The 12,216-nt window shown below is 49.6% G+C and overlaps 1 protein-coding gene across 1 annotated transcript in view; it reads left to right on the forward strand.

Moving 5' to 3' along the window:
- CDC16 (cell division cycle 16) overlaps positions 1-12,216 on the forward strand; it is a 170,805-nt gene that overhangs the window by 42,185 nt on the left and 116,404 nt on the right. The gene's annotated exons all lie outside the window — the stretch shown is intronic.

Consider the following 12,216-nt stretch of genomic DNA (forward strand, 5'->3'; position numbering starts at 1 on the left):
AGGGACCCTGAGGCGAGTGCAGTGGATGCGCTGACGTCACCTTGGCCTTACCGGCTGGTCTACCTATTTCCTCCGATTCCGTTGATCCCAAGGGTGCTCCAGCGGATCAGACATCACAGAGTACAAACAATCCTAATTGCGCTGGATTGGCCCCAAAGGGCGTGGTACGCAGCTCTTCTGGACATTTCCATGGAAGACCCTTGGCCTCTGCTGCTAAGAAAGGATCTTCTTCAGCAAGGATCGTTCGTCTACCCGGACTTACGGCGGCTTCGTTTGACGGCATGGAAGTTGAGCGGAACATCCTAGCTCACAAAGGGCTTTCCAAAAAGATCATTGCCACTGTGGTGCAAGCCAGAAAACCTGTGACGTCTAAACACTATCATCATATCTGGAGGAGATATGTCTCTTGATGCGTTGAATGCACGTATCTGCCTGCGGAGTTTCACCTGGGATGTTTCCCACGTTTCCTGCAGGCTGGTGTGGATAAGGGCTTACGTTTGGGCTCCGTTAAGGTCCAGATTTCAGCTCTCTCAATTTTCTTTCAGAAGAAATTGGCTGTGTTGCCAGAAGTTCAGACCTTCTTGCAAGGGGTACTCCACATACAACCTCCCTTTATGCTGCCTACGGCACCTTGAGCTTTGGATGTGGTGTTGAAATTTCTACAGTACTCCTGGTTTGAGTCTCGACGGTAGAAGACAAGTACCTCACATGGAAGACAGTGATGTTATTGGCCCTGGCTTCTGCTATACGCGTCTCAGAATTGGGGGCCTTATCATGTAAAAGTCCCTACTTGGTCTTTTACGAGGACAGAGCGGAGCTCCGGACTAGACCGCAGTTCCTGCCGAAGGTTGTCTCCGCATTCCACCTATTGTGGTTCCGTCCTGTTCTGACGCTTCGGCTTCTCTGGAGTCTTTGTATGTTCATGCTTTGAAGATCTATGTCAGGTGCACAGCTCGGGTCAGGAAGACGGATTCCTTGTTCGTGCTCTTTGATGCGCAGAAAAAGTGTTGTCCTGCTTCAAAGCAGTCCATTGCTCGTTGGTTTAGGCTTACTTTCCAACAGGCCTATGTGTCGGCAGCCTTACCTGTTCCTCAGTCTCTGAAGGCTCACTCTACAAGGTCCGTGGGCTCTTCCTGGGCGGTTGCCCGTGGAGTCTCGGCCTTGCAACTATGCCGAGCGGCTACCTGCTCAGGGAAGAACACCTTTGTGAAATTCTACAAATTTGATACCCTGGCCAAAGAGGATACCCAGTTTGGGCAGGTAGTGCTGCCGCAGTCTCCGCACGCTCCGGCCCCTTATGGAAGCTTTGGGACATCCCCATCGTACTAATCTGTCCCCAATATCCCTTATGGATGCTAGAGAAAATAGGATTTTAAATACCTACCGGTAAATCCTTTTCTCGTAGTCCATAAGGGATATGGGCCCTCATTCCGAGTTGTTCGCTCGCTAGCTGCTTTTAGCAGCATTGCAAACGCTAGGCCGCCGCCCTCTGGGAGTGTATCTTAGCTTAGCAGAATTGCTAACGAAAGGTTAGCAGTTCTGCTATTAAATATTTCTCTAACGTCCTAAGTGGATGCTGGGGACTCCGTAAGGACCATGGGGAATAGCGGCTCCGCAGGAGACTGGGCACATCTAAAGAAAGCTTTAGGACTATCTGGTGTGTACTGGCTCCTCCCCCTATGACCCTCCTCCAAGCCTCAGTTAGATCTCTGTGCCCGAACGAGAAGGGTGCACACTAGGGGCTCTCCTGAGCTTCTTAGTGAAAGTTTTAGTTTAGGTTTTTTATTTTCAGTGAGACCTGCTGGCAACAGGCTCACTGCATCGAGGGACTAAGGGGAGAAGAAGCGAACTCACCTGCGTGCAGAGTGGATTGGGCTTCTTAGGCTACTGGACATTAGCTCCAGAGGGACGATCACAGGCCCAGCTTGGATGGGTCCCAGAGCCGCGCCGCCGGCCCCCTTACAGAGCCAGAAGGCAGAAGAGGTCCGGAAAATCGGCGGCAGAAGACGTCCTGTCTTCAACAAGGTAGCGCACAGCACTGCAGCTGTGCGCCATTGCTCTCAGCACACTTCGGTCACTGAGGGTGCAGGGCGCTGGGGGGGAGCGCCCTGAGACGCAATAAAAACACCTTAGATGGCAAAAAAAATGCATCACATATAGCTCCTGGGCTATATGGATGCATTTAACCCCTGCCAGAATACATAGAAAAACAGGAGATAAGGCCGCCGATAAGGGGGCGGAGCCTATCTCCTCAGCACACTGGCGCCATTTTCCCTCACAGCTCCGTTGGAGGGAAGCTCCCTGGCTCTCCCCTGCAGTCACTACACTACAGAAAGGGTTAAAAAAGAGAGGGGGGCACTAATTAGGCGCAGTATTAACTATACAGCAGCTATAAGGGGAAAAACACTTATATAAGGTTATCCCTGTATATATATATATAGCGCTCTGGTGTGTGCTGGCAAACTCTCCCTCTGTCTCCCCAAAGGGCTAGTGGGGTCCTGTCCTCTGTCAGAGCATTCCCTGTGTGTGTGCTGTATGTCGGTACTTTTGTGTCGACATGTATGAGGAGAAAAATAATGTGGAGACGGAGCAAATTGCCTGTAATATCCCTAGGGGGTCGACACCTGAGTGGATGAACTGTTGGAAGAAATTACGTGACAGTGTCAGCTCTGTATAAAAGACAGTGGTTGACATGAGACAGCCGGCTACTCAGCTTGTGCCTGTCCAGACGTCTCATAGGCCGTCAGGGGCTCTAAAGCGCCCGGTACCTCAGATGGCAGATATAGACGCCGACACGGATACTGACAAATGTGACTTCCAGTAGGGCCACAAGTTACATGATTGAGGCAATGAAAAATGTTTTACACATTTCTGATAATACGAGTACCACCAAAAAGGGGTATTATGTTCGGTGAGGAAAAACTACCTGTAGTTTTCCTGAATCTGAGAAATCAAATGAGGTGTGTGATGATGCGTGGGTTTCCCCCGATAACAACTGATAATTTCTAAAATGTTATTGGCATTATATCCTTTCCCGCCAGAGGTTAGGGTGCGTTGGTAAACACCCCCTAGGGTGGATAAAGCGCTCACACGCTTGTAAGGGCTCTACCCTCGCCTGAGATGGCCGCCCTTAAGGATCCTGCTGATAGAAAGCAGGAGGGTATCCTAAAAGGTATTTACACACATACTGGTGTTATACTGCGACCAGCAATCGCCTCAGCCTGGATGTGCAGTGCTGGGTTGGCGTGGTCGGATTCCCTGACTGAAAATATTGATACCCTAGATAGGGACAGTATATTTTTGCCTATAGAGCATTTAAAAGATGCATTTCTATATATGCGTGATGCACAGCGGAATATTTGCCGACTGGCATCAAGTCTAAGTGCGTTGTCCATTTCTACCAGTAGAGGGTTATGGACACGTCAGTGGTCAGGTGATGCGTATTCCAAACGGTATTTGGAAGTATTGCTTTATTAAGGGGAGGAGTTATTTGGGGTCGGTCTTTCAGACCTGGTGGCCACGGCAACAGCTGGGAAATCCACGTTTGTACCCCAGGTCGCCTCTCAACATGAGAAGACGCCGTATTATCAGGCGCAGTCTTTTCGTGGACAAGCGGGCAAAAGGTTCCTCATTTCTGCCCCGTGACAGAGGGAGAGGAAAAAGGCTGCAGAAATCAGCCAGTTCCCAGGAACAGAAACCCTCTCCCGCCTCTGCCAAGCCCTCAGTATACGCGGGGGCTTTACAAGTAGAATCAGGCACGGTGGGGGGCCCGTCTCAATGAATTTTAGTGCGCAGTGGGCTCACTCGCAAGTAGACCCCTGGATCCTTCAGGTGATATCTCAGGGGTACAAATTAGAATTCGAGACGTCTCCCCCTCGCCGTTTCCTAAAGTCGGCTTTACCGATGTCTCCTTCTGACAGGGAGACAGTTTTGGAAGCCATTCACAAGCTGTATTCCCAGCAGGTGATAATCAAGATACCCCTCCTGCAACAGGGAACGGGGTGGTATTCCACACTGTTGTGGTACCGAAGCCGGACGGCTCGGTGAGACCGATTCTAAATCTAAAATCTTTGAACACTTACATACAGAGGTTCAAATTCAAGATTGAGTCACTCAGAGCAGTGATTGCGAACCTGGAAGAAGGGGACTACATGATGTCTCGGGACATCAAGGATGCTTACCTTCATGTCAAAATTTACCCTTCTCACCAAGGGTACCTCAGGTTATGGTACAGAACTGTCACTATCAGTTCAGACGCTGCCGTATGGATGGTCCACGGCACCCCGGGTCTTTACCAAGGTAATGGCCGAAATGATGATATTCCTTCGAAGGAAGGGGATTTTAGTTATCCCTTACTTGGACAATTCCCTGATAAGGGTAAGATCCAGGGAACAGTTGGAGGTCGGTGTACTACTATCTCAGGTAGTGTTGCGGAAGCACGATTGGATTTTCAATATTCCAAAATCGCAGCTGGTTCCGACGACGTGTCTTCTGTTCCTAGGGATGATCCTGGACACAGTCCAGAAAAAGGTGTTTCTCCCGGAGGAGAAAGCCAGGGAGTTATCCGAGCTAGTCAGGAACCTCCTAAAACCGAGCCAAGTCTCAGTGCATCAGTGCACAAGGGTTCTGGGCAAAAGGGTGGCTTCCTACGAAGCAATCCCATTCGACAGATTCCACGCAAGAACTTTCCAGTGGGACCTGCTGGACAAATGGTCCGGGTCGCATCTTCAGATGCATCAGCGGATAACCCTGTCACCAAGGACAAGGGTGTCCCTCCTGTGGTGGTTGCAGAGTGCTCATCTTCCAGAGGGCCGCAGATTAGGCATTCAGGACTGGGTCCTGGTGACCACGGATGCCAGCCTGCGAGGCTGGAGAGCAGTCACACAGGGAAGGAATATCCAGGGCTTATGGTCAAGCCTGGAGACATCACTTCACATAAATATCCTGAAGCTAAGGGACATTTACAATGCTCTAAGCTTAGCAAGACCTCTGCTTCAAGGTCAGCCGGTGTTGATCCAGTAGGACAACATCACGGCAGTCACCCACGTAAACAGACAGGGTGACACAAGAAGCAGGAGGGTAATGGCAGAAGCTGCAAGGATTCTTCGCTGGGCGGAAAATCATGTGATAGCACTGTCAGCAGTATTCATTCCGGGAGAGGACAACTGGGAAGCAGACTTCCTCAGCACGACCTCCACCCGGGAGTCTTCCACATGATTATAAACCGTTGGGAAAAACTCGACAGGTATTGCGCCAGGTCAAGGGACCCTCAGGCAATAGCTGTAGACGCTCTGGTAACCCCGTGGGTGTACCAGTCAGTGTATGTGTTCCCTCCTCTGCCTCTCATACCCAAGGTACTGAGATTGATAAGATGGAGAGGAGTAAGCACTATATTCGTGGCTCCGGATTGGCCAAGAAGGACTTGGTAACCGGAACTTCAAGAGATGCTCACGGAGGATCCGTGGCCTCTACCTCTAAGAAGGGACCTGCTCCAGCAAGGACCCTGTCTGTTCCAAGACTTACCGCGGCTGCGTTTGACGGCATGGCGGTTTTGAACGCCGGATCCTGAAGGAAAAAAGGCATTCCGGATGAAGTCATCCCTATCCTGATCAAAGCCAGGAAGGATGTAACCGCAAAACATTATCACCGCATTTGGCGAAAATATGTTGCGTGGTGCGAGGCCAGTACGGCCCGACGGAGGAAATTCAACTGGGTCGATTCCTACATTTCCTGCAAACAGGAGTGTCTATGGGCCTGAAATTGGGGTCCATTAAGGTTCAAATTTCGGCCCTGTCAATTTTCTTCCAAAAAGAACTAGCTTCAGTCCCTGAAGTTCAGACGTTTGTAAAAGGGGTACTGCATATACAGCCTCCTTTTGTGCCTCCAGTGGCACTTTGGGATCTCAATGTAGTTTTTGGGGTTCCAAAAGTCACATTGGTTTGAACCACTTAAATCTGTGGAGTTAAAATATCTCACATGGAAAGTGGTCATGCTGTTGTCCCTGGCCTGGGCCAGGCGCGTGTCAGAATTGGCGGCTTTATCCTGTAAAAGCCCTTATCTGATTTTCCATTCGGACAGGGCGGAATTGAGGACTCGTCCTCAGTTTCTCCCTAAGGTGGTTTCAGCGTTTTCACCTGAACCAACCTATTGTGGTGCCTGCGGCTACTAGGGACTTGGAGGACTCCAAGTTGCTAGACGTTGTCAGGGCCCTGAAAATATATGTTTCCAGGACGGCTGGAGTCAGAAAAACTGACTCGCTGTTTATCCTGTATGCACCCAACAAGCTGGGTGCTCCTGCTTCTAAGCAGACTATTGCTCGTTGGATTTGTAGTACAATTCAGCTTGCACATTCTGTGGCAGGCCTGCCACAGCCAAAAATCTGTAAATGCCCACTCCACAAGGAAGGGGGCTCATCTTGGGCGGCTGCCCGAGGGGTCTCGGCTTTACAACTTTGCCGAGCAGCTACTTGGTCAGGAGCAAATACGTTTGTAAAATTCTACAAAATTGATACCCTGGCTGAGGAGGACCTGGAGTTCTCTCATTTGGTGCTGCAGAGTCATCCGCACTCTCCCGCCCGTTTGGGAGCTTTGGTATAATCCCCATGGTCCTTACGGAGTCCCCAGCATCCACTTAGGACGTTAGAGAAAATAAGAATTTACTTACCGATAATTCTATTTCTCGTAGTCCGTAGTGGATGCTGGGCGCCCATCCCAAGTGCGGATTGTCTGCAATACTGGTACATAGTTATTGTTACCAAAAAAAAAATCGGGTTATTGCTGTAGTGAGCCATCTTTTCTAGAGGCTCCTCTGTTATCATGCTGTTAACTGGGTTCAGATCACAAGTTGTACGGTGTGATTGGTGTGGCTGGTATGAGTCTTACCCGGGATTCAAAATCCTTCCTTATTGTGTACGCTTGTCCGGGCACAGTATCCTAACTGAGGCTTGGAGGAGGGTCATAGGGGGAGGAGCCAGTGCACACCAGATAGTCCTAAAGCTTTCTTTAGATGTGCCCAGTCTCCTGCGGAGCCGCTATTCCCCATGGTCCTTACGGAGTCCCCAGCATCCACTACGGACTACGAGAAATAGAATTATCGGTAAGTAAATTCTTATTTTATGGTACAGAACTGTCACTATCAGTTCAGACGCTGCCGTATGGATGGTCCACGGCACCCCGGGTCTTTACCAAGGTAATGACCGAAATGATGATATTCCTTCGAAGGAAGGGAATTTTAGTTATCCCTTACTTGGACAATTCCCTGATAAGGGTAAGATCCAGGGAACAGTTGGAGGTCGGTGTAGCACTATCTCAGGTAGTGTTGCGGCAGCACGATTGGATTTTCAATATTCCAAAATCGCAGCTGGTTCCGACGACGTGTCTTCTGTTCCTAGGGATGATCCTGGACACAGTCCAGAAAAAGGTGTTTCTCCCGGAGGAGAAAGCCAGGGAGTTATCCGAGCTAGTCAGGAACCTCCTAAAACCGAGCCAAGTCTCAGTGCATCAGTGCACAAGGGTTCTGGGTAAAATGGTGGCTTCCTACGAAGCAATCCCATTCGACAGATTCCACGCAAGAACTTTCCAGTGGGACCTGCTGGACAAATGGTCCGGGTCGCATCTTCAGATGCATCAGCGGATAACCCTGTCACCAAGGACAAGGGTGTCCCTCCTGTGGTGGTTGCAGAGTGCTCATCTTCCAGAGGGCCGCAGATTAGGCATTCAGGACTGGGTCCTGGTGACCACGGATGCCAGCCTGCGAGGCTGGAGAGCAGTCACACAGGGAAGGAATATCCAGGGCTTATGGTCAAGCCTGGAGACATCACTTCACATAAATATCCTGAAGCTAAGGGACATTTACAATGCTCTAAGCTTAGCAAGACCTCTGCTTCAAGGTCAGCCGGTGTTGATCCAGTAGGACAACATCACGGCAGTCACCCACGTAAACAGACAGGGTGACACAAGAAGCAGGAGGGCAATGGCAGAAGCTGCAAGGATTCTTCGCTGGACGGAAAATCATGTGATAGCACTGTCAGCAGTATTCATTCCGGGAGTGGACAACTGGGAAGCAGACTTCCTCAGCACGACCTCCACCCGGGAGAGTGGGGACTTCACCCAGAAGTCTTCCACATGATTATAAACCGTTGGGAAAAACTCGACAGGTATTGCGCCAGGTCAAGGGACCCTCAGGCAATAGCTGTAGACGCTCTGGTAACACCGTGGGTGTACCAGTCAGTGTATGTGTTCCCTCCTCTGCCTCTCATACCCAAGGTACTGAGATTGATAAGATGGAGAGGAGTAAGCACCATATTCGTGGCTCCGGATTGGCCAAGAAGGACTTGGTAACCGGAACTTCAAGAGATGCTCACGGAGGATCCGTGGCCTCTACCTCTAAGAAGGGACCTGCTCCAACAAGGACCCTGTCTGTTCCAAGACTTACTGCGGCTGCGTTTGACGGCATGGCGGTTTTGAACGCCGGATCCTGAAGAAAAAAAAAAAAAAAGGCATTCCGGATGAAGTCATCCCTATCCTGATCAAAGCCAGGAAGGATGTAACCGCAAAACATTATCACCGCATTTGGCAAAAATATGTTGCGTGGTGCGAGGCCAGTAAGGCCCGACGGAGGAAATTCAACTGGGTCGATTCCTACATTTCCTGCAAACAGGAGTGTCTATGGGCCTGAAATTGGGGTCCATTAAGGTTCAAATTTCGGCCCTGTCAATTTTCTTCCAAAAAAGAACTAGCTTCAGTCCCTGAAGTTCAGACGTTTGTAAAAGGGGGTACTGCATATACAGCCTCCTTTTGTGCCTCCAGTGGCACTTTGGGATCTCAATGTAGTTTTTGGTTCCAAAAGTCACATTGGTTTGAACCACTTAAATCTGTGGAGTTAAAATATCTCACATGGAAAGTGGTCATGCTGTTGGCCCTGGCCTGGGCCAGGCGCGTGTCAGAATTGGCGGCTTTATCCTGAAAAAGCCCTTATCTGATTTTCCATTCGGACAGGGCGGAATTGAGGACTCGTCCTCAGTTTCTCCCTAAGGTGGTTTCAGCGTCTCACCTGAACCAACCTATTGGTGGTGCCTGCGGCTACTAGGGACTTGGAGGCCTCCAAGTTGCTAGACGTTGTCAGTGCCCTGAAAATATATGTTTCCAGGACGGCTGGAGTCAGGAAAACTGACTCGCTGTTTATCCTGTATGCACCCAACAAGCTGGGTGCTCCTGCTTCTAAGCAGACTATTGCTCGTTGGATTTGTAGTACAATTCAGCTTGCACATTCTGTGGCAGGCCTGCCACAGCCAAAAATCTGTAAATGCCCACTCCACAAGGAAGGGGACTCATCTTGGGCGGCTGCACGAGGGGTCTCGGCTTTACAACTTTGCCGAGCAGCTACTTGGTCAGGAGCAAATACGTTTGTAAAATTCTACAAAATTGATACCCTGGCTGAGGAGGACCTGGAGTTCTCTCATTTGGTGCTGCAGAGTCATCCGCACTCTCCCGCCCGTTTGGGAGCTTTGGTATAATCCCCATGGTCCTTACGGAGTCCCCAGCATCCACTTAGGACGTTAGAGAAAATAAGAATTTACTTACCGATAATTCTATTTCTCGTAGTCCGTAGTGGATGCTGGGCGCCCATCCCAAGTGCGGATTGTCTGCAATACTGGTACATAGTTATTGTTACCAAAAAATCGGGTTATTGCTGTAGTGAGCCATCTTTTCTAGAGGCTCCTCTGTTATCATGCTGTTAACTGGGTTCAGATCACAAGTTGTACGGTGTGATTGGTGTGGCTGGTATGAGTCTTACCCGGGATTCAAAATCCTTCCTTATTGTGTACGCTCGTCCGGGCACTGTATCCTAACTGAGGCTTGGAGGAGGGTCATAGGGGGAGGAGCCAGTACACACCAGATAGTCCTAAAGCTTTCTTTAGATGTGCCCAGTCTCCTGCGGAGCCGCTATTCCCCATGGTCCTTACGGAGTCCCCAGCATCCACTACGGACTACGAGAAATAGAATTATCGGTAAGTAAATTCTTATTTTCCCTGCAGTTTCTGAGTAGCTCCAGACCTACTCCTAGATTGCGATCACTGCAGACTGTTTGGTTCCTGGTTTGACGTCACAAACACACCCTGCGTTCAGCCAGCCACTCCCCCGTTTCCCCAGCCACTCCTGCGTTTTTGGCTGGCACGCCTGCGTTTTTTAGCACATTCCCGGAAAATGCTCAGTTACCACCCAGAAACACCCACTTCCTGTCAATCACTCACCGATCAGCAGAGCGACTGAAAAGCGTTGCTCGGCCCTGTGTACAATTGCATAGTTTTGTGTGAAAGTACTTAGCGCGTGCGCCCTGCGGCCCATACGCATGCGCAGAACTGCCGGTTTTTAGCCTGATCGCAATTCTGCTAAAAACGGCAGCGAGCGAACAACTCGGAATGACCCCCATTGGGCGCCCGCCTCTGTGCGGTGACTTTCCGCAGGTTCTCTGTTATGTGTTACCTGTTCAGCTGTTGCTGTTTTCTGTTGCCTGCCGTTGCTGACCCGGTTATGTTATGGTGTGCTGGTGTGTAAATCTCACCACACTTATTGTTGTTAGGACATACTTGAGAGAAGGAACATTTCTCCTTTGGGCACTGTTTTACCTATAACTGCCTGTGGGAGGGGGAATAGAGGAGGGAAGCCAGCACACCCAGTTGAAGAAATTTAAAGTGCACTGGCTCCTTTGGACCCGTCTATGCCCATCGTACTAATCTGTCCCCAATATCCCTTATGGACTACGAGAAAAGGATTTACCTGGAGGTATTTAAAATCCTATTTTCTCTCTTTTACATCAAGGAGTTCTTTCCTAGATCTGTAATACTGTAAAGCTGAATGGCAAAATTGGCCATGTGTACAGTAAATAAACAAAAAATGGATGCCGAAAGAGCGGGAAGCGGTTACAATACCGCTAGTCTGGATCCCGGACGTCACAATGCCGACGCCGGAATCCCAACTAGCGATGAAATACCTTCTCCGAAAGCCACAGGCTTTTCTCTGTCGTGGACACCCATAGAGGGAGAATATAACCTGTGGCGAGCACAGCGAGCCACCGTGCCTGCAGTGTGGTAAGCCCGCAAGGGGCTTGTTAGCGCTTGCCCCGCGGATGGCACACCAGTGGCCGGAATCCCACTGTCGGTATACTGATGGCTGGTATCCCGGCCACCGTTTTTTCATACCGATCCCGATAGAGCTAATCTCCTAAGCAATACAATGTCTGAGGCTATGGGATGTGGCAGAAAGGCTTTATTGAGGCTCCTGGGTAGCACCACTAAAACTGAACCTGGGCTGGTGGCTATTCATACCCATTGCACATATAGATGTTATGCAGCTCCAATGTGTATATTCTGTAGCCAATCCTTACATTGTGGGTGCCTGGTTCATGTTGTCCATAAACAGACAGGACAGTACACATATATGTACAAATCAAACAGTATTTCAAGTAAAAAATCTAGAACATATTTGATCTATGTTTGAAAACTCCATGTCTCCTTAAAGCTATATCACCTTACCTATTTGTGCCAACGCGCTTTTTGTGATTGAGATGCTCTGCATGGGCAGCAATCCGTACTTCTTCCTGAATTTTGTGTTTTATTCGTATTGTAACAGTCACAAAGAAATTGGTATAAAATCGCAGATAATGATGTGCTCATATCTTAACTCTCTTTTACCATGGTGGTCATTCCGAGTTGTTCGCTCGCTAGCTGCTTTTAGCAGCATTGCACACGCTAGGCCGCCGCCCTCTGGGAGTGTATCTTAGCTTAGCAGAATAGCGAACGAAAGGTTAGCAGAATTGCTACTAAATAATTCCTTGCAGTTTCTGAGTAGCTCGAGACTTACTCCTAGATTGCGATCAGCTCAGTCCGTTTAGTTCCTGGTTTGACGTCACAAACACGCCCTGCGTTCGGCCAGCCACTCCTCCGTTTCCCCAGCCACTCCTGCGTTTTTGCCTGACACACCTGCGTTTTTTAGCACACTCCCGGAAAACGCTCAGTTACCTCCCAGAAATGCCCCTTTCCTGTCAATCACTCACCGATCAGCAGTGCGACAGAAAAGCGCTGCACGAACAACAGCAAAACTGCTACGTTTTTAGTTAAATAACTAAGTGCATGCGCGCTGCGTACCATGCGCATTTAGCAACAAATCGCAGCATAGCGAAAATCGTCAACGAGCGAACAACTCGGAATGACCACCC

The sequence above is a fragment of the Pseudophryne corroboree genome, chromosome 2, assembly GCF_028390025.1.
Source record: "Pseudophryne corroboree isolate aPseCor3 chromosome 2, aPseCor3.hap2, whole genome shotgun sequence".
NCBI classification, from domain to species: Eukaryota; Metazoa; Chordata; class Amphibia; order Anura; family Myobatrachidae; genus Pseudophryne; species Pseudophryne corroboree.